This window comes from Ahaetulla prasina, chromosome 2, assembly GCF_028640845.1.
Source record: "Ahaetulla prasina isolate Xishuangbanna chromosome 2, ASM2864084v1, whole genome shotgun sequence".
Lineage (NCBI taxonomy): Eukaryota > Metazoa > Chordata > Lepidosauria > Squamata > Colubridae > Ahaetulla > Ahaetulla prasina.
In genome coordinates this window covers 126,314,436-126,336,797 of record NC_080540.1, presented here as the reverse complement: position 1 = coordinate 126,336,797, position 22,362 = coordinate 126,314,436, and the positions used below count along the sequence as shown (strand labels likewise).

The following is a 22,362-nucleotide window of genomic DNA, read 5'->3' as shown; positions in this document are numbered from 1 at the left end:
GAACTTTCTAATCTGTCCCGTATCTCCCAATCTTCTGGTTCATTCAATGAAGTTTCATGACTCCTTTTTTAAATCTTACATTGGCTTTTGAGACAGAGAAGATAAAATCTGCAAGCATCAATCTGCCCCAGACATCTTTGTTGGTGGTCACCAGGCTCCCTGCTCCTCTTTACCAAATTTACCTTAATTCAAAATAATTAATAGAAAGGAAGCATTTGCAAATACCTGCTTTAGTCATTTGGAGCCTTCTGTAATGGTAAAGAACATTCCAGGGCTACTTTATGTTCTGGCAAATGGGTATTTTATGTCTGTAATGGCAGCCATTTTCAGAGTTTCCAAACCCTCTGAACATTTCAGATGTGCCTCTGGCCCTAATCTTGTCTTCCTTGTTAACCCTCAAAGGTTTTCTCTCATGTGGAAATTGTTCCAGCAATTTGATTCCTTTGGAAGTGTGTTTACTTAATTAAGTCAGTTAAGTAGTAGTTGAATACACAAAGTCTGTAAAATCTTTATTAATATTAATCTGGTTAAATGTTACATGCATGCATTTTTTTAAAAAAAACTACTCTCCCTACATAATCTGATTTGGCCGTCTCCCAGCTCCTTCTTAAATCCAGATAATTTCTGAACAAATTAAAAAGTACAGGTTCCAATCTAGATCCTCAGGGAACTCTACATTTACATCTACCTATAATGAGAACCATTCTTTTATCCCTATTCTTTGCTAGTTGCTGGTATATGTCTACATGAAACTCTTGAATAAACACTCATGTATGACATGAAAAAACAAGGGGGAAGTACTATGTATTCACATAACTTTTTATTTTTATCTATGCCTTTTCAGAATCTGACTGCAAAGAACAGAAGAATAATGATTTCTATTGAAAGTTCCAGGAAAAACTAGGCCAAACCAAATGTAGGCCATTTAGGCCAAAACTAAACCATATTTTAAAAACATGGCATCCATCCAAACCTGCTTAGATTTCCCAATTTCCTCTTGGGAAGTCAGCTATGCAGGTAACTATCCAGAAAGGTCATCAACAAGAAGTAAAAATACAAACATTTGAAACAGATTTAGAAAACGATGATAACACCCTTGCAGTACTGACATCTAGGAGACAACAAGGACATCCCTCATATCTGGTTGCCACAATGTGGGATGTATGGAACATTTATAGCCTAATGGCACAAAAATCACTTTCTCAGAATTAAACTCAGTTTAAATGTAATGTCAGTAAAACCTTAGTGGACCTAGAAAATGTTGTACCTTGATGAACGTATCTTTTCTTTTATGTACACTGAGAGCATATGCACCAAGACAAATTCCTTGTGTGTCCAATCACACTTGGCCAATAAAATTCTATCTATAAAATTCTATCTAAATCACAAGTACATTTCTCTGCCCACTGGCTCAACACTGTATCTGTTGCCATGGATGCAGTCTCCACATTGTACCAACAAGACAGTATCTTTATAACAGGCAGGATTCTCTGTTTGAACTCTCATCCAGTAAGAAAGTATTGAGGAGAGTGTTATTGCATGATCTATTGAGGACTGTCTTACATTACATTATATAGAGCAATTGCAAGGAAATTCCATGTAGATGATAACTCTGAGTCTCAAGAGCCTCAATCAAATCCCTTTGCACATAGGATATCCACATAGGATATCCACTGTTTGGAAGGAGAAGCTATTCTTAACTTGCTAATTTTCTATATGAAAGGAATTCTGGGAAGGAAAAAAACGTAGATGTGTACTCAATCATATGAACAAAGCACTGTTTGTAGGCCTGTAATCCAGTCATAGGATTAATTCAGAATTGTGATTCAGGATACTGTAAATGGAATATTAGCAATCCCAGCAGATACACATATCTTTCCTTCTCTCTGTCACACACATAACACACTTGAGACATGAGCAGCAGAAATTGCTGTTCAGAGAAAAAAGACTGATTCCAGCTGGCTAAGAAGAAAACATTCCACCAGAAAGGAAAGGGGCAAGCAAGAAAACCTTTGCATATCCTGCCTCTAAAACATTGAGCTACTTTGGATTCATTATCAAACTACTGTACAGAGAAGACTTTAATGCAATTATATTAGTCTTTGCCACCTTACATTTGTTCACCAGTTTGTGATGGAATAAATTGCCCAAGACATCTTTAACTTATTAAAAAATAATAAATATAAGCAGATGACTCCCCACCTCAACTGAGCATCAGTTCCCATGCACCTTCCCCAAGAGGAAATTCTACCCCATATTTTTGCAAGCAGCAAATATGTGTTTAATAGTGAAGCCTTGGTAGAAGCTATTTGTTATAGAGTGAGGTGTCTGCTTAAAAAAAGAATAGTTTTGCAAAAAGTGTAGAAAGTTGAATCCTTCTACTGTTCTCAGTTGATGAGAATCCCCTCTCCCATGTCCCATGACAGGAACTCATTACTAACTAGCATTAGCCTTCAACTTAGAACAGGAAGTCCCTGTGGGAATTTTTTTGAGTCTCTCCCACTCACCCCAATTTTATTAGAAGTGTATACACATCCTTAGTCTCACCCTTCCTGCAGGCTTGCAGATCCCTGTTGTTCGGCTAGGAAGTGTAAGCGTGAGAAAAATGGGAATGGAGAGAAAGGCACTCTGCAACAATCATGCAAGGGAGAGATAATGCAGATGCAGAGCAAATACTGGCCTCTTCCATATGTTTCCCCTCAAAGTTGTGGGACTTGATTGGATGTTGGAAAATTAACTAAGAAACTGCAAATGCCTGATTGAAATGCCTTCTCTGGAACTATGGGGAAGGGCAGTTTCCCACTATCAGGAGTTTCTGCTCATCCCATCTCCTGGGAATTATATCTCCAACTGTAGCCAAATGCAATAATGGCTTGCTACTATCCTACCCCACCTTTCTCAACTGCTGCAAGGAGCAGTTTTGCTCCTTTCTTTCAATTAGGTTTCTTGGAACTTTTGTTCCCTTACTACTAAAAAACCTTGTTAGGAAACAATTGTGGAGAACAGAGTACCAGCTGGTTGCTAGTTTCCTACATCCATTCGCCAGCTAGAAGGAACACTGACCAGGTTTCATAGGAGAATGTTATAGGAATATTAATACAGAAGCTTATATGCTGATAAAAAGGAGGGAGGAGAAAGGGATTTTCCCCATTAAGTGCCCCACTAAGTGGCCCATTGGATTGGTGAAGCTATAGAGTGCACAGGTTGCAATACAACAAAGTCACAAACTGAATCAGAGGCTGACTACAATAGAATAGAATAAATAGAATAGAATAGAATAGAATAGAATAGAATAGAATAGAATAGAATAGAATTTTTATTGGCCAAGTGTAATTGGACACACAAGGAATTTGTCTTGGTGCATATGCTCTCAATGTACATAAAAGAAAAGATACCTTCATCAAGGTACAACACTTAATGATGGTCACAGGGTACAAATTTAACACTTAACGATACAACATTTAATGATAATCATAGGTTACAAATAAGCAATTAGGAAACAATCAATAAAATATAAATCATAAGGATTACCAGCAACAAAGTTACAGTCATACAGTCATAAGTGGAAATTGGTGATGGGAACGATGAGAAGATTAATAGTGCAGATTTAGTAAATAGTTTGACAGCGTTGAGGGAATTATTTGTTTAGCAGAGCGATGGCCTTCGGGGAAAAACTGTTCTTGTGTCTAGTTGTTCTGGTGTGCAGTGCTCTATAGCGTCGTTTTGAGGGTAGGAGTTGAAACAGTTTATGTCCAGGATGTGAGGGATCTGTAAATATTTTCCTGACCCTCTTCTTGATTCGTGCAGTATACAGGTCCTCAATGGAAGGCAGGTTGATAGCAATTATTTTTTCTGCAGTTCTAATTATCCTCTGAAGTCTGTGTCTGTCTTGTTGGGTTGCAGAACCAAACCAGACAATTTTAGAGGTGCAAATGACAGACTCAATAATGCCTCTGTAAAACTGGATCAGCAGCTCCTTGGGCAGTTTGAGCTTTCTGAGTTGGTACAGAAAGAATATTCTTTGCTGTCCTTTTTTGATGATGTTTTTGATGTTAGTTGTCCATTTTAGATCTTGCGATAAGGTAGAACCTAGAATTTGAAGGTTTCTATTGTTGATACTATGTTGTCTAGTATTGTGAGAGGTGGAAGTATGGAAGAGTTTTTCCTAAAGTCTACCACCATTTCTACGGTTTTGAGTGTGTTCAGTTCCAGATTTTTTCGGTTGCACCATGAGGCTAGTCGTATGTTCAAAGAACATATGTTCAAACAAAATATAGTGGAAATATTGTGTATGTGTGTATTTATATATGTGGGGCAATCTGGAGGTTCTAGTGTTTTAGTCAGTGATAAAAGCAAGGTTTTTCTTTCACAATGCAACAGTATAGTCCTTCTGTATGTGCACACAACACCTCAATATATATATACAAAAGAGGTGAAGCTTGCATTACATTGGTGCAAAAGAGTACTGCTTTCATCATTTGTTTTTTCCTGGCTTCTCCTGCTGATGCATCTCTTTGAATGTATAAGAGAAAGGGTCTCTGATTAGCACAATTAACACCACAACAATACTTTGAGCCATCACAATATAAATTGAGTCATCAAAATATTGCTTAACATAGTGTAAGCCGCCCTAAGTCTTCGGAGAAGGGCAGGATATAAATGTAAATTTAAAAAAATCTGAAAGATCTTTGTGAGGTGAAAGAGCAGGTCCATTTATGACAGTTCAATTACTGATTTATTTCTAAAAGTCTATGTACAAGAATCTTGTCACTAATGGGGTCAACACCTAGTGAGGGTTAGATAAGGGTGAACAGCATTCAAGGGGGACTTAGTTCACTTGCGGCTATAAAGAGATTCTAGGCTAACCCCCCTTTTCACTCCACCCACAGGCTCTGCCAGTCCTTCTCCTACACCCTCCTTTGCACTCATTTTTTTTCAACTGAATTACAACATATTATTATTATTATTATTATTATTATTATTATTATTATTATTATTATTATTATTATTATTATTATTTATTCGATTTTTATACCGCCCTTCTCCCGAAGGACTCAGGGCGGTGTACAGCCAAGGTAAAACAGACAATACAATATACAATTAAAATACAAATTAAAAAACTTATTTTATGATTGGCCTAAAAAACTTTAAAATATATAAAACTAAAAACCCCTTAAAATTAATAATGGAAAGTTTAAAACCAATAAAATTTAAGCCAGCCCCGCGCGAATGAAAAGATGTGTCTTCAGTTTGCGGCGGAAGGTCCGAAGGTCAGGTATTTGGCGTAAACCCGGGGGAAGTTCGTTCCAGAGTGTGGGAGCCCCCACAGAGAAGGACCTTCCCCTGGGGGCCGCCAGCCGACATTGCTTGGCGGACGGCACCCTGAGAAGTCCCTCTCTGTGAGAGCGTACGGGTCGGTGGGAGGCAAAGGGTAATAGCAGGCGGTCCCGTAAGTACCCGCGTCCTAAGCCATGGAGCGCTTTAAAGGTAGTAACCAAAACCTTAAGGTGCACCCGAAAAGCCACAGGTAGCCAGTGCAGTCTGCGCAGGAGCGGTGTTACGCGGGAGCTACGCGAAGCTCCCTCTATCACCCGCGCAGCTGCATTCTGGACTAACTGAAGCCTCCGAGTGCACCTCAAGGGGAGCCCCATGTAGAGAGCATTACAATAATCCAAGCGAGAGGTAACGAGCGCATGAGTGACTGTGCACAAGGCATCCCGATCAAGGAAGGGGCGCAACTGCCGAACCAGGCGAACCTGGTGGAAGGCCCTCCTGGAGACGGCCGTCAAATGATCTTCAAACGACAACCGTTCATCCAGGAGGACACCTAAGTTGCGCACCCTATCCTTTGGGGCCAATAACTCGCCTCCAACAGTCAGCTGCGGCTGCAGCTGACTGAATCGGGGTGCCGGCATCCACAGCCACTCCGTCTTGGAGGGATTAAGCTTGAGCCTGTTTCTCCCCATCCAGACCCGTACGGCTTCCAAGCACCGGGACAGCACTTCGACCGCTTTGTTGGGGTGGCCCGGGGTGGAAAAGTACAGCTGAGTGTCATCAGCGTACAGCTGGTATCTCACCCCAAAGCCACTGATGATCTCACCCAACGGCTTCATATAGATGTTGAACAGAAGGGGCGAGAGGATCGACCCCTGCGGCACCCCACAAGTGAGGCACCTCGCGGTCGACCTCTGCCCCTGTCAACACCGCTCTGCACCGGTCAGAGAGATAGGAGGAGAACCACCGATACACGGTGCCTCCCACTCCCAATCCCCCCAACCGGCACAGCAAGATACCATGGTCGATGGTATCAAAAGCCGCTGAGAGGTCTAATAGGACCAGGGCAGAGGAGTAACCCCTGTCCCTGGCCCTCCAGAGATCATCCACCAATGCGACCAAAGCTGTCTCCGTGCTGTATCCGGGTCGGAAGCCGGACGGGAACGGGTCTAGATAGACGGCTCCATCCAGGTATTGGGGTAGCTGCCGCGCCACAGCCCCCCCTACAACCTCCGCAACGAAGCGAAGGTTGGAGACTGGACGATAATTACCCAAAATAGCTGGGTCCAGGGAGGGCTTCTTGAGGAGGGGTCTCACCACTGCCTCTTTCAAGGCGGCAGGGAAAACCCCTTCCAACAAAGAAGCGTTGATAATCCCCTGGAGCCAGCCTCGTGTCACCTCCTGAGTGGCCAGTACCAGCCAGGAAGGACACGGGTCCAGTAAACATGTAGTGGCGTGAAGCCTCCCCAACAACCTGTCCACGTCCTCGGGAGCCACAGGGTCAAACTCATTTATTCATTAAACCAATTTATATAGCCGCTCAGCTCACAAACAGTGACAAAAAAATAAACAAAGCAAACTAAAAACTAAGCAGAGACTAGAAAAAGACAAACTAAACAAAGCCACTTACATACCTGCTCAGGTATTCAGCTCAAAGGCTACAGTGTGTCAAAGTTCATACAAAAATGAAAAGGCTCCTTGACTTGGGAAACTTCATGAACAATCTAATTAAGCTTCTGACAACAGCTAAAATCAGGCCAAGTATTGCTAGCTTGAGCCTTTCTTTCAACCCATAATAATTAGTACACCAACTAATTATTCTACAGAAAAAGCAAACCACAGCATACCAATTAAATAAACTGAAATGTATTTGGTGATTACATCCCAAGCCCACAATTGCTCCCATTTATCACAGCTGCCTATTTAAAAATTAAGCAGGGAACACATTGCAGCAAACAAAACTGTTTCCCTGACCCCATGAGTCTGGATTTTCATATGTGTTTCATTGTTATACACAATGAAACACACTTTCCCTCTTCAAACTCAAGAAAATTCTTCCAAACCTGAAAGAAAATAGGAAGAATAATAGTACCTGCCCACATAATGCAATTCTTTTGCCTACTTCCATGCTTTGGCTATTGTTCTCGGAGAAACTGAAACTAAGTAGGATCACTGAGAATGCATTTAGTAATGATTTTCCTAAATATCAAGCAGCCAAGTTTAGTAAAATCATAGGTCTGTATTTAGGAATTTACACACAATGGTCTTTATAGATAATTCTACCTGACTTCGTATTCTTACCAGCTCAATTAACCGTGGCAGGAATGTTGTAAGAATGAGCACATCATTTTATTTGATTTCAAACAGGTTCTTTGGAATGGCAGGAGGACAAATAAAACACAAAATCTGTGACACTTAAAAATAGCATGGTATTTTTCTAGGATCAAACAACTACAGTGGCAACCTTTCCATGGCAATTGTGCAACTTGGGGAAAAACACTCTTATTTTAATTATTTTCAGCAAGGTTATCGTTGCTGCATTAACGTTCTTGCACATTCTGAAGCACCTCTTCGATATCAGATACAACTAAGAACCCTGATTCTAAGCAAAATGAACAAGGTTAGACAGTCAGAAATAATTAAAGTTGACAGCAAGATCAGACAGGCTTTTTAGTCAAATGAGCAAAAAGATGGGCTAGATGAAGGGAAGACACTACTCTCCCTGCAGAAGAGTAGACACTACTATAGAAAAGACAAGAGACCATGGATATTGCAGAGCACATCCTGCCAAATCCAAAGTGACCATGCAACTTTTTCATCTTTTTATCCCTTTAACAGACATCTGTGGTAAAGGAATATATGGAAGAAGTGATAGGAAAACACAACCATAATCGTTCACTAAAATCATAGGATGAGACAAGATGACCAATAATGTTTTATTTGCTTACAAACCTAATATTTACTCTCTCAGAATTCAGTCCATGTAGGATAGGATTGTGGAGAAACAAAAAGGGGAGGAGAGAATCTTCTACAACACTTTGAGTGACAAGAGAACAAAGACAGGAAATAAATATCTGGATATCTATAAGAATGCCTGATCTGTGCTAGTAGAACACTCTTGTTAAGTGTTCCTCCCTCAGGAAGATATGATCGGAGAAGACTTGGAGATGAGCATTCCTTGGCAGGGTTCCCCTTCTATGCAGCTAGCTATCACCAGAAATAAGAACTGCATCCTAACTACTAACAACCAGAGAACAGTTAAAAACTTGGCTCTTTAAGCAGACATAGGGAGATAAAGGATGTAACCAATAGACATCTGGGATGCATCAATGCCATTTATTATGGTTTATGAAGATTATGTTTATGACAGAACTGTAATTTAAATTGCCTGACATAATTTTGCTTGTTCCATACGATATAATTTGTTTTATTAATTATTGTAAGCTGCTTAGATTTGCTCAGCCCAAAGCAACCTAAAAGTGGAAGGAAGGAGCAAAAAATGCAAACCTGGCTCCAATTAAAACCAAATTATATCGTCATTTGTTAAAGATCTAAGACCCAGACCTGCAGTCTGGCTAGAGGCTTCTTCAGCTCAAGTGACTGTATTTGTAAGTAATAGCTCATTTCATTTACAAAGAGTATTAGACTCATGTTTTGTAATATTCTGTGTGAACAAAAATGGCTGATAAAATAGACACAGGGGCGGGGGGTGGGGAGAAGGATTAAAATGTTGAAGCAGCTATGGAGTTTAAAAAGAGACTGGGTGCATGCAGTCTGTCCAGTTCTGCCTCATAGAAAAGTGACACAAGCTAAGCCACAGAAAGATTCATGACCATGGTTGAAATCTCTAGAAAGAAAAAAACTGGATTTGAACCCAGAAGGGAGGAGGTAGAAACCTTGGCTGGGAAAGTTACTCCATGGTTTTGATTTTCTCTACTTCCCAAGGTACTGCTCCAAGAAGAAAGGAAGGAAGGAAGGGCATGTAGGAAGAAGATTCAGAAAGCAAACAACAGAATTTTGGTCCTAACTAAAGAAAAGTTACAATAATTTTATATATATATTTTTTATATATTTTAAATATACACTTCCATCACCCTTGTTCAGTCCTCCGCTTCAGAAAGTATCAATCTCACCATTTCAGAAATGTAATACGTAGGCTGTGACTATTAGTAAAGAGTACTAATGCTAGGGTAGCTTTCCACAATGCAAACTCACCCAGTTAAGTTTATTCATGAGAAGCCATGAATAGCTGGATCTCAAGAGGTTTTCTTTTGGTCAAGAGTGGACAGCTATTAATTGACTAATAGAAGTTTGGGGTAGATAATGTAATTCAGTTGCTGTAATGCTTTACATAGGGCACCCGCTAACCTCAAAGCAGAATCAAAAGTAGAATTTAAAAGCTCTGAATTTCACCCGTAGACCACCAAAAATAAAAGATATAGAAAGAATAAGATGGGAGGGAACTTCAAAGGAGGACTCCTTGCCATTATTAGAACTGTACCAACAGAAGTGCTGATCCACTGGTGTGCCTATTTTTAGCCAGGACAGAGGCCCTTCTCTTTTCCTCTGCCAAGGACACAGACAGCTCATTCATTCCATGGTAAACAATATGGAACATCTAAGCAAGCCTTCAACCATAGGGGGTCAGGGATTGGGAAACAAAAGATCTTCTTATGGTGCTGGGGAAATTAATTATATAGACAAGGCAAGGACAAAAGAGATGGAGCTTAAGTACTCCCCTCTTGGATCTCATGTGTAGCTTGATGGATTTTATGTGTGACATGTGACAGAAAAGCATTGAATGCTTCCACTTGCTACTGGGAAGAATTCTAGATTAACAATCATCCCATAGTTTACTGACCCAAATTAATATACACTGTGCTGCCCTTTAATGTGGACTCTTCTTTTAGAAACAGAATTGCCTGGGATACATTACCTTGGATAGAATCTTCTTTTTCCTGTCCTATTTGTGTATATCTTCCACTGGCCTGCTGATTTGGGTTTTATTTAGATAATGCACTTCTAGATTATCAGATATGCCAAAGATCCATTGCTTAAGGCTAAAAGCATGAGAGTTGTTAGAAAATAAGATAGACAAACTTGCTTGAACTCTTCTATTTTAACAGTTTGGAAAAGGACCTCACTGCCGCAAGTTCCACCAGAAATTGGTCAGAGGGCAAATTCTTCTATGATCTGGAGTTACTGGAGTGATGGCTCCAGTAACTGGGATAGTAAGAGGAAATTGCTGAACCCCAAATTAGAAAACAACAATGGTGCAATTGATAAATACTGAACCAACAACTCTCAATTCTAAAAATTGTGAACTCAGCAAGTCACCCGACTTCTATAACAAAAGAAACAACAAGATTAAAAGGGACAACTAACCAAAGATAACAGTTCAAACTAAACACCGAATAACATATGGTAAAATGTTACACACTGGAAAGTTTTGCACACTTTTTAAGCTCCCTGAAAGGAAAAGTGTTGCTACTAAAGTTACAGAAAGGGGTAGATAAGTTCCATAAGGTATTTCTACTCATTTGTCTAGAGAGAATCAATTCATCCGATTACAGTACCATTATACCAGTAAATGTGTTCCTTTAACTATATAAACATACCACTGCTTGCAGTGGAACAACACACAATCTTTTCACGATCTGCTCAGCAAAAAACATTTATAATATAAGAATGCACTGGAAACTTGCCATATTAAATCTAATTAATCAAAATAATTTTGGAAATTGCAAAATTGGAACAGATGTTGTATACCCAATAATAGGAAGCAGCTAAGGATACAGTATTGAATTCCATCTCTGGCTTCTAATTAATAACATCCACCACATTATTCTGAAATAACCTGGGATCACATTGATTTCTTTGGGTTTATTTATACATTGATAATAATGCCATTATTAATTTTGGGGCTAATCAGCTTTATTAAATACTTATTAAGTAACAATGGCTACCAAGCTGCCTTCCATTGAGGATCTATATACGGCACGAGTCAAAAAGAGGGCTATGAAAATATTTACAGACCCCTCATATCCTGGAAATAAACTGTTTCAACTCCTACCCTCAAAACAACGCTATAGAGCACTGCACACCAGAACAACTAGACACAAGAACAGTTTTTTCCCAAAAGCTATCTCTCTGCTAAACAAATAATTCCCTCAACACTGTCAAACTATTTACTAAGTCTGCACTACTATTAATCTTCTCATTATCCCTGTCACCCATCTCCTTCCACTTATGACTATTTGACTGTAACTTTTTTGCTTGTATCCTTATGATTTATATTGATATTGCTTCCTGATTGCTTATTTGTAACCTATGACTATCATTAAGTGTTGTACCTTAGAATTCTTGATGAATGTATCTTTTCTTTTATGTACACTGAGAGCATATGCACCAAGACAAATTCCTTGTGTGTCCAATCACACTTGGCCAATAAAAAAAATCTATTCTATTCTATTCTATTCTATTCTATTCTATTCTATTCTATTCTATTCTATTCTATTCCCCAATGCTGATATTGATTGCAAGGATGTTTTCCACAGCTGATGGGTTAAAGAAGCAAACTGTGATGGATATCCCAGTGTTGAATGCATAAAACCCAGCTATTACTCTGAATATCTCCATTCTCAGATGAATATTATTAAGCCTTCTTGAAGTCTGGTCAGAATATAAATCAAATAACTAAATGTATAAATAAATGAATTGCAGGCACAACTCCTCTAGCAATATGAACACTAACAAAGCTGGAGATAATACTAGATGATATATTGATAAAAATTCAGAACTTACAAAATTAGATCAAACATTTATTTTTTTTCTCAGCAGTCTTTTAGGAGGTTCAAGATGTAGCCTGATATCCAATCTGCACCTGATGAATTAAAATTCTGCAGTTCCTTGTTCCATCCATATAAATAGTCCAAACTATAAAAATTAAATATCAGGTTCTCTCCTGCTTTTTTAACTAATCTTATTTCAATGAAGATCCTTGGAGAATTTGAAAGCCTGAAAAATCATATTGACCTAGTAAATAAAAAGACTGTCCTTCATTCAAAAAGTAACTATTTCAAACATTAATAGAAACTTTCATTTACACAGTTTCTCAATAAAAACCTTGACTTAGTATTTTCATTTTCACATGTATCCTGAACTTCAGTTTACCTGCTCAGGTGTTTACTTGGAAATCAGAATGAGCTAAGTAGGTTCTTCAGTCTCTACAGTTAGTGAACGCCATCCAACACATATATGGTCAAGATGAAATTTGGACACTAAATTCAGGCACCCCACTAGTGACAACTTTGTTGACTTATGCTGCTACTTAAGTCTAAAAGGTTACACTATGAAGTCTTTTCTTTTTACAATATTCCTTTAGAAATGTTATCAGAACCAGCAGCAACTGTCAATCAATTAATTAACCGTTAATTAATTAGTTAACTGTCTCAGTTTTATTTTAAAATAAGATTGGGAAAATAATCTGTACTTCAGTTAATCGGCTTTACCCAGGATATATAATAAATAGATTTAACAAATCTAATTCTGAAATATTATTAGGTTTGCTCTTAGTTTCTAACCCTTATATCTTCTATCTCTAAGCATTAAAGTAGATGAATATAGGTTAAAAATGTATTTTTCTGTGATCCTTTCAAGCTTTATTGCCAACTATAACCTAGGAAGAAATTTTAAACAAACGGGAATAAAGATTTTTTTTTCTGGGAGTCTACATTGATAATTACAGCAGTACTGATTTTGAAACTTTTGATACTACACCAAGTATATTAAATAGCAGTGACTCTCCAATCTTTAAATCTGTTAATTTCAAGCAAATTATCTTCTGCTGCATCCATGCCTTCCTAATAACATAATCACTTTTATTTCTTTACAGTTAGTCCTCAACTTATGACCACAATTGAGATAAAAATGTTCATTGTTTTAAAATAACATTTACAAAATGGAAACAAAAATAGAATGCATTGATCGCTTGCCCACAATAATTTTCAACTTATTACTATTAAAAATAGTTTTCCATATTAGATTGTCTACAGTTTTCTATAGCTAACAATAGAACATTTTTCTATGTAACTTATGTCCTTTATCTTTGGCCCAATGCAGCCACTGATATTCATGAGACCAAAATACACAGATTGAGGAGGGAAGCCTAAATCTGAACTGAGTAATCATGTTTACTCTCTGTGGGGGCTCCTGCCCTCTGGAACGAGCTGCCTCCGGGGCTTCGCCAACTCCCCGACCTTTGGACTTTCAGCTGTGAGTTGAAGACTCTTTTATTCCATCGAGCTGGGCTAGCCTGATTAAGTAATTTTAAATGGGGTTTTAGTTTTTGTATTAGTTAGTTTTTTAATATTTTGGCCATTATTTATATAAATTTTTAGTCTGTTTTTTAATGTGTATTTATTGTATCTTTTAAATTGGCTGTCAACCACCCTGAGTCCTTCGGGAGAAGGGGGGTATACAAATGCAATTAATAAATAAATTAATAAATAATAAATAAATCTACTTCTGGAACAAGCAAAATTGCTTAAAACATCTAAAGGCTAGGTTAAGAGAAGGAGAATGAGGAAGAAATTAATTTCTCTTAAACAATCAGAACCCAGAATATATGACAATGAAGTGTTCGTAAATGTGAGGTCAACTTACCCAAACATATCTTATAGTTGCTTGGTAAGTTTGGACGTTGAGGAATAAAAAAGAAATTTTAATGTTGCTCTTATTTAAGGGTAATACAGCAGCATTTGGAGTCAGATAAACTGCTCAGGGTTGATAAAAATCGATGATTTTTTAAAAATTGGATTTTTTTATTTAAATCTGATTTTTTTGATTTTTATCAAATTTATTTTATAATAAATACAATAATAAATAATAAAATGCCTGAAACTGCTAAACTTGGATTAAAGAGTACCCCTACCTTACCTGGGTTTAATTTCACTTTATTAACCCTCATCCAAATAATCACTGCTTGCAGACATCAGTGAAGAATATTTATACTCCCTACTAGGAACTGTAGGAAAATGAGATACTGATGACAACCCAGCAACTTCATATAGCTGTTAAATGTTATGATAAAGCACAGATTACTGTGAATCCAAGGCCATTCCAATATTGAAGAAAGGGCTGAATCTCAATGGAAATATATCCGCAAAACCAGTTTCATCCGGAAACCAAAGGAGCTGTGATGTCATCATATACTGCATGATTTTGCCCCAGAGACAGGCTAGCATCTGTATTTGAATTTAAAGAGTGTTTTATTTTTGGAAGGGATAAAAAATATCCCTCCCATCTCTAACTACTCTTATTGGCCAGGATGGACAAGAGTCAAGGACCCCTAGCCTTAGAATTCCAAGAGATCTATCTGTACCCCCAAATTCAATGAACTGAAAATAATCATATAAGAATGGAGAGGGGTAGCCATTATCATTTTCCTAGATTTGATTCAGAACCACAACTTTCTGATATGATTATAAAGTCTGGGACTTCATGAGCGTGCACTAGCTTTGCCACTTGTCTAGCTGTTTTCATTTGCAATGACAAATTAGTTGTTATATGTTTCCTGTTTATCTTTATGGGCAGAACTGAATGCTGAATTTGTGCTGTCTTGCGTAAAACATTTCTCCCACCCAGTTCCTTATTAAGGAAATACCTCCCTGTGAAACCAATATAGACTATCCTTATTACACATTTGGTGCCAAAGCAAACATCTCCCAAAGCAACCTGGACCTAGCATGACAATGATGTAGAATATCCTTGATACTTGATAGGTTACTCACTTTGTTTTCCTCTCTTAATTCATGAGTTGCAAAATGCATACAGTTGGTGGATTTTCACTTTATCCAATCCTCTACTTCAGGGGTCTCCAACCGTGGCAATTTTAAGAATTGTGGACTTCAGCTCCCAGAGTTCCTCAGCCAGCTTTGCTGGGGGTTGAAGTCCACAAGTCTTAAAGTTGCCAAGGTTGGAGACCACTATTCTACTTATCTTGAAAGACCAAGGAGACGAAAAGCAAGGGAAGGGCCTCTTTTTCAATTGTACTCCAAATAGCCACATTGCCTCCACCACTGAAATATACTGGAGGAAGGAACAGTATTAACATTTATTGCTTTCTTTTCTCTTCACAGCCTCCAAACATTTCTCATTTGAAACGGTAGTTTCAAATGCCTGTATTTGCTCAATGAACATCTTTTGTGGGAAAGACTTCACACCCAAAAACCCTGAGTTCTTAATATCTGAAATCAGAGAACCAGACCCAGGAACAGCTTCCTCAGAATAGCCATACAATCAACTGTAAACATGGTCAAGGATCCAGGTTCCATATATTCCAAGCAGTCCATAGAATTAAGTGGAATCCATTTTATAGTACATCAGTTAAGATCTACATTTGACATAGCATGTTCAGTTTTCTTCCAAAGTGAGCAAAGCAAGATTTATTTATTTATTTATTTATTTTGTCACAACATCATACAAAAAGATTATATAATATATAAACATATATATGAGTAAATGCTAGGAGGTATATTGCAGATCGCAGCTGTTTCTTCCTTTAACAGGAAGAAACAGCTGCGATCACACATTGCTCCCAGAAGCACGAAGCTGAAGCCTGAAGATGACGAATGAGACTTCGAAACGCCGCCAAGACACTTCCAATCTTACACGGAGAAAACCCAACAACCAAAGACCTATATACAAACACCCGTGAAAACCTCAGAAAACAAATATATATATATATATATATATATATATATATATAGGAAGAAGAAAAGAAAAACAATAGGACAGGAACGGTAGGCACGTTTGTGCGCTTATGCACGCCCCTTATGGTCCTCTTAGGAATGGGGTGAGGTCAATAGTAGAAAGTTTTTGGTTAAAGCTTTTAGGATTATGGGAAGAGACCACAGAGTCAGGTAAAGTATTCCAAGCACTGATGATTCTGTTACAGAAGTCATATTTTCTGCAATCTAGATTAAAGCGGTTAACATTAAGTTTAAATCTATTGGTTGCCCTTGTATTATTGCAATTAAAGCTGAAGTAGTCTTTGACAGGAAGGACATTACAATAGATGATTCTGTGAGTTAAACTTAGGTCTTGTCAAGGCGACGGAGTTCCAAGTTTTCTAAGCCTAGGATTTCAAGTCTGGGGATAAGGTATTTTGTTGTTTTCAGAGGAATGGAGAACTCTTCTTGTAAAATATTTCTGGACACGCTCAATTGTATTGATGTCAGAGATGTGGTGAGGGTTCCAAACAGGTGAGCTGTATTCTAGAATTGGTCTAGCAAATGTTTTATATGCTCTGGTTAGTAGTGTGGTGTTTTTGGAAAAGAAGCTACGCAAAATTAGGTTTACAACTCTTAGAGCTTTTTTTGCTATGTAGTTGCAGTGGGCTTTGGCACTTAGATCATTTGACATGAAAACTCCAAGGTCTTTAACGGGATGGGGTCGCCTGTAAGGTAATGTCCATCTAGTATGTACTTAGTTTTGGGTTCTTTTTCCTATATGTAAGACTGAGCATTTGCTGGTTGAAATTTGAGCTGCCAATTTTAGACCAAGCGGTTAGATGGTCAAGGTCGTTTTGAATGATAGAAGTGTTGTCTGTGGTGTTAAATAGTTTGACATCACAGCAAAGAGAACACAATTACTTGAGATATGGTCACAAAGATCATTAATGTATAGTATAAAGAGTGTTGGTCCAAGGACGCTGCCTTGAGGAACGCCACTCTTGACAGGAACAGGATTTGATAAAGCATTGCCAATTTTGACCACTTGTTGTCTGTTAGACAGAAAAGCAGATATCCATTTGTGGAGGGGTCCTGAGATGCCATAGGATGTTAGTTTTAGGAGAAGTTTATCGTGTACTACTGAGTCAAAAGCTTTGCAGAAGTCTATGTAGATTGCATCTATTGATTTGCCTTGATCTAGATTTGAAGTCCATATGTTTTTGCAGTGGAGAAGTTGTAAGTTACATGATAACTTTTTCCTGAAACCAAATTGTTTGTTGGAGAGTAGGTTGTTAGTTTCTAAGTGTGAGGTAATGGATTGGTTGATGATAGATTCCATGACTTTGCAGGTGACGCAGCAAAGGGAGATCGGTCTGTAGTTTTCGACTAAGCTGGGGTCTCCTTTTTTGAAGATGGGGATGACTGTGGCTAGTGACCAAAGTTTGGGAAGAGAACTGGTAGTGAAAGCTTTATCAAAGATAATACTTAGGGGTTCAGCTATATTAATGGAAAGTTTTTTTAAGAAATATGCACATAGTCCATCGGGTCCAATAGAAAGCGATGGTTTTTAGTTGTGAAGAGCTTTACCAACGTTGTCTTCTGTGAAATCTATATGAGTTAAATCATCATAGTCATTGCTGGTTCCTTTGTGGAATGTCGGATATGTGTTATCGGAGTTAACAAAAACTGAGTCAAAGAAAATGTTGAAGAGGTTTGCTTTGACTGTTTCATCATTGCATTCTTTGTTGTTAGAATCTTTTAGTGGTGGGATGGATCTTGAGTCTTTAAGTTTATTGTTGACAAAATTATAAAAAGATGTCCCGTACTTTCTCAAGGTATCTGTTTTGTAACCTGAAAAGTTTCACTTAACTTGTAACTTCTATAATTTGAACTCCCCCATTCTTGTTCTATCTGCCTCACAAACTTTCAACTCTCAATACTGAACATATGCATACATAATCATTTAATCCTTCTCCTAAACCCAGGCACCTAGTTCCCAATCCCAAATTAATTAATACCCTACCTTTATTATTTTTATAAATAACTCAAGGCAGTGAACATACCAGTGCACCTTTTTCCTCCCATTTTGCCCACAACGATAATCCTGTAAATTGGGTTGGGCTGAGAGAATGACTAGCCTGAGGTCACCCAGCTGGCTTTCGTGGCTAAGGCAAGACTAGAACTCATAATCTCCTGGTATTTAGTCTGGTGCCTTAACTGCTAGACCAGGGGTGTCAAACTTGTGTCATCACATTGTTGTCACATGATGTATCATGACTTTTCCCCCCTTCACTAAAACAAGAGTGGACGTGGCATCCGGCCCTCAGGCTGAGAGTTTGACACCCTTGCACTGGACCGAAATGGCTCTCTAAGATTTGCTCTAAGCTTACAAGCATTTTTTAGCCAGCCCTTCTACTTTCCTTGCTTTAGAAATGTTAGCAAATATAATAGGTCCAGCATCATATCAAAACTTATGTTCATTTTTTTATATGGGATGTGGTGGTGCGGTGGGTCAGTGGCTAAGATGCTGAGCTTGTCGATCAAAAGGTCAGCAGTTCAGTGGTTCAAATCCCTAGTGCTGCCCCATAACGGGGTGAGCTCCCATTACTTGTCCCAGCTTCTGCCAACCTAGCAGTTCGAAAGAATGTAAAAAGTGCAAGTAGAAATATAGGGATTACCTTTGGTAGGAAGGTAACAGTGTTCCGTGCGCATTTGGCGTTTAGTCATGTCGGCCACATGTCGGCCACATGACCACAAAGACATCTCTTCGGCTTTGAAATGGATATGAGAACCACCCTCTAGAGTCGGGAATGACTAGCATATATGTGCAAGGGGAACCTTTACCTTTACCTTATGTTCATTTTTTTAATACCCACCCCTTTGTGCATTTGGTTCAGCTAATACACACAATTAGGTTGGAGGTCAGAATGTGCATTAGGTTTATTAAAATATCTGTATTGTCTATATATTTTTTAAAAAATTTATCTACCTATATGTGTGTGTGTCTGTGTGTGTTTTAATTATTAGTTGTCCAAAGTCATTTGTTTGTGTGTAGTAATATAAACTGAAGGAATAAATTTGTATCTTTCTAATCTTATTTTGCAAGACCTAAAACTTTCAGAGAAAAACAGCTACCTAGCCCACTTCCTTTTTGCCAGACCACAACATTTTAAGGCCAAAATGTGATTGTGCCTTTACTAACATCTTTCATTTTAAGGCCAAAATGTGATTGTGTCTTTACTAATACATCTTTTGTGGTGTTCCCTGAAGTTCTCATTCATATTCCCATTTGGAAAATTCTGCTGGAGGCTAAAACACATATGTGATTAAGTCTTTGTATATCTCAAGCCTCTTTTTAGGTGAACAGTTTCCACTGAGTTTGTATCTTTGGGTTCAGAGATCCAATTTAGAAATAATCAATTAAAACAGAGCAGCCCTATTAATTTATGTTTCTGCTTGTACCGTTTCCATTGAATTCCTGCTTCATATCCACACTGTGAAACAAATACATAACACTATACTTGCATCTTCATCCCACATACTTAATTCCATTTTTTCCTATTTTAATTTTGTTCACTCCCTTTCTAGAGCGCCCTGTGTAATATTTTGCTTGTGTGTGTTTTTAAAGCACACAAAGGAGGAGATAACTGAAAATCACTCATGTCAGATGCTGGCCTTCATTTACGGAAGTAGCTTGCCACTTCCTTCTTCTCTGATATTTTCTTTTTTTATTTCTCACTCTAGTCTATAGCCATGGTATATCCTGGGGGAAAGTGTCACATTCTGAGTATGAACTTGTTCCAACTCTGCTTAGCTTTTCAGATCAGCCAAAGTTGTGCCACTCACTTATCTGGACAAAAAGGAAGATTTAACTCAACTGCTCGTCACCACATGACGCTTCCATGCAGTTTAATTGGCAAAATAAGGTTGTAGTTTCCAATGCCTTATTCTGTTTTAACTACCCACAGCACTAGGATTTTCTGAGTCTCCCATCTAAATGCAAACTATTTTCCACTCTGCTTAGCTTTTCTGAAAGCCCATTAAGATTGGCTAAGTAGTATAGGAAAGTATTAACATTTCACAAATAAATATATGGAAAAAGACAAGGAATGTATTTTCTTACCATTATTAAATGGGTATCTTTTTAAAATCAGAATTAGTATTATTACTTCTGCATAATTCTAGTCAGATATATCTGAAGTGGAATACAAATTATTATTTTGGTGTGCCCCCCCGGGGGGGGAGGGGCTAGATTATCCAGTTTGCAAGCATCTTCAACAAGAGGTCCCTTTCCCCAGGTTATTTCTGAGCATGCTTATTCAGGAATAAACCCAATGTGTTCCCATAGACTGAATATACATTTAAAAATCCTTGGTAGGAGACTGGTATATCATGCACCAATCACTTTCAGATACTGAATCATATGATATTTCCTGGCACAACCTCTTCTAGTACTAGAATTAGTCTCTGAAATTATGCAGGAAGCCCATTATGAGTATTATGCTATTTGTGCCTATTCTTATGGGGGATTTCTATGACCTGAAGAACCTGCCATTGCTGCTTTGCTAGAGAGAGTTTGTAGTTATACCTGAACGCTTCACTCACTGAACTATCAAAACTTGGAGATTAGTATTTATGTAACAATAATCTTGAAATACTATATTGCCCTTGACATGCCTTATTTTCACTCTCTTCCTTGTTCAGTAGGCCCCTTCACTCAAGAGGTAGTTTCTTCCATGCATAGAAAACTGGAAAACAAAAGTGCACCTTCAGTTTTATTAGCAGACTTGAACTATTGTTACATAAAAGAATCAGAGCATTGTCTCTGTGAGATTTGGGACCTACTCAGACATGTAATTCAAATCTCATAAAATCAGAGAAGTCAAGAATAAGGAAGCTAATATTTATTCCACTGAAGCATGCTACTTGAAGAATGAGGTCACTACTGCTTGCAGGGCTTGAAAATCCAGCATCTTAAGTATGCCCCTCTTCTTAAGAGGGGGCAAATGGTAAGCAAAGGTATCTAGATTGTTGAAAAAACTAGAGCGGAAGTTTTGTTCCAGTGGTCCTTTTAAAAAAACACTCCACAGCTCTGGAAATACAAGTTATGCTCTGGCAATCAAAACATTTAGGCAAATTACAGATGACGAATATAGCCTAGCATATGACCTGCATCCCTCTAGGACATCCCATGTTTATGAGCTAAGTATGTATTTCAAAGCCTCAAAGATCCTGCAATCAAGAATTTGAAGAACAGGAGGGAACAAAAAAATAATAAATTCAGATATTTATCTGAGCAGTAGTCTTGACCAACTAAGCGGTTGGTCAAGATTATTCTTTCACAAGATTTAAAACTTAAAAAGATTGAAAAGAAAGACATTAGGGTTTTTCTTTTTACACTAGAAAATAGGTTAACTGATTCAGAATCTTTCCAGATGAACTTTTTTTTTTAAAGGCAGAGGCATCTTAGGAACTATTAAAGATGTTCTTCTCTGGCCAAGTGACTGAAAGTGGCTACAGAATGCAACAGTTATCTCCATTTCAATAATTTCAATTAGCACATTCTTGGAAATCCCAGATTCTCTTGTCCCTGGCTCTTCACCTCACAAATAAGAGTATTTATGCTTTTATACGTTGTGTGCCCCGCACTTGCAATGTCATTTATTGCAGCTCCCATATTTTTGTGTAGTCCATGCAACTATCAAGATTAGCACAAATACCACCAGCAGCATCACCATCACTATGTGCAGGTACTCTGGTTAGGAAGCAGAGTTTTGAGGTGGAAAGAGAAAGAAAGTGAGTTGGTGGGTGAGAATCCTGCCCCTATATCCAACTAGCCTACAATAGGCCTTATTACTTCCTCGAGCATTAGATTTCACTGTAAACTTTACTCAGGACAAAATTAGTTTTGCACAGTTAGCATACTTGCTACATTGTTTAAGAATATATAAATGGCATAGAAATTGTAGCATGTTAAAATGCTCCCCATTCAAACAAAAAGGGATGCTGAATACTGTTATAACGATATAATGTCCCACAACACCATGCTATTGCACGAGGATAAACCAGACAATCAGTTCTAAGAAAATTTAGGGCAAACACCTTCCTTAGGAATAGATCTGGCTATGTTTCATGAAACCCTCAAAAGAAACGGCAAAACCCCAGCAACATTGCTGCATTTAGCACAGCTCAATGGTGAAAAAAGCTCACAGAGAAACGGCAGGATTTAAAAGCCAAGACCCAGGATTTAAAAGCCAGGACACGTAGAAGTCCAGGGTTTACGTTCGACCAAAACTGGAAAAGCCAGGCACCCATACTGTTGCTTTCTCAAAGCCAGATGGTTCATTACAGGAAT

General features: G+C 38.2%; 1 protein-coding gene across 6 annotated transcripts in view; it reads right to left on the bottom strand.

Moving 5' to 3' along the window:
* The window catches only part of SEPTIN9 (septin 9), a 296,825-nt gene that overhangs the window by 34,640 nt on the left and 239,823 nt on the right, over window positions 1–22,362 (bottom strand). Inside the window, exon 1 of one of the 6 annotated variants that reach the window (XM_058174066.1) lies at window positions 20,685–20,755. The exons of the other annotated variants lie outside the window; for them this stretch is intronic. The gene's annotated coding sequence lies outside the window, so the exon portion shown is untranslated. Of the gene's footprint in view, window positions 1–20,684; window positions 20,756–22,362 lie in introns of those variants that run through there. 6 annotated transcript variants of the gene reach the window in all.